Here is a 333-nt window from a genome sequence, read left to right as displayed (position 1 = left end):
CTTATATCTAAAATTAGCATAAAATTCCCTAACTAGAGCAGGGTAGACTTGTCCCTTTAATTCCAAAAACTGAACGGCTCCCTGAGCCTCCATATCATGCGGGAAACTAAAGCTCTGTTCCGCCATCCAGGTTAAATCAACATACCTTACGTACGTGGGTTTGCGACCTTGGAATTACGCAAAACGGGTTTCTTGCAAGATGAGTGAATAATAGGGGTCACCGCGGTCCCGAGTGGAAGGTGAACTGGCTTCCCTTCTTCGTACACGGCTAGCTGTAGTCTTGACCCTTTTTGAATGACCTTGCTCCATTGTATGTGTTGAACCCGAAATGAT

Source organism: Lupinus angustifolius, chromosome LG11 (genome assembly GCF_001865875.1).
Source record: "Lupinus angustifolius cultivar Tanjil chromosome LG11, LupAngTanjil_v1.0, whole genome shotgun sequence".
In the NCBI taxonomy this organism is placed as follows: Eukaryota; Viridiplantae; Streptophyta; class Magnoliopsida; order Fabales; family Fabaceae; genus Lupinus; species Lupinus angustifolius.
Note: the sequence above shows the minus strand (reverse complement) of the source record.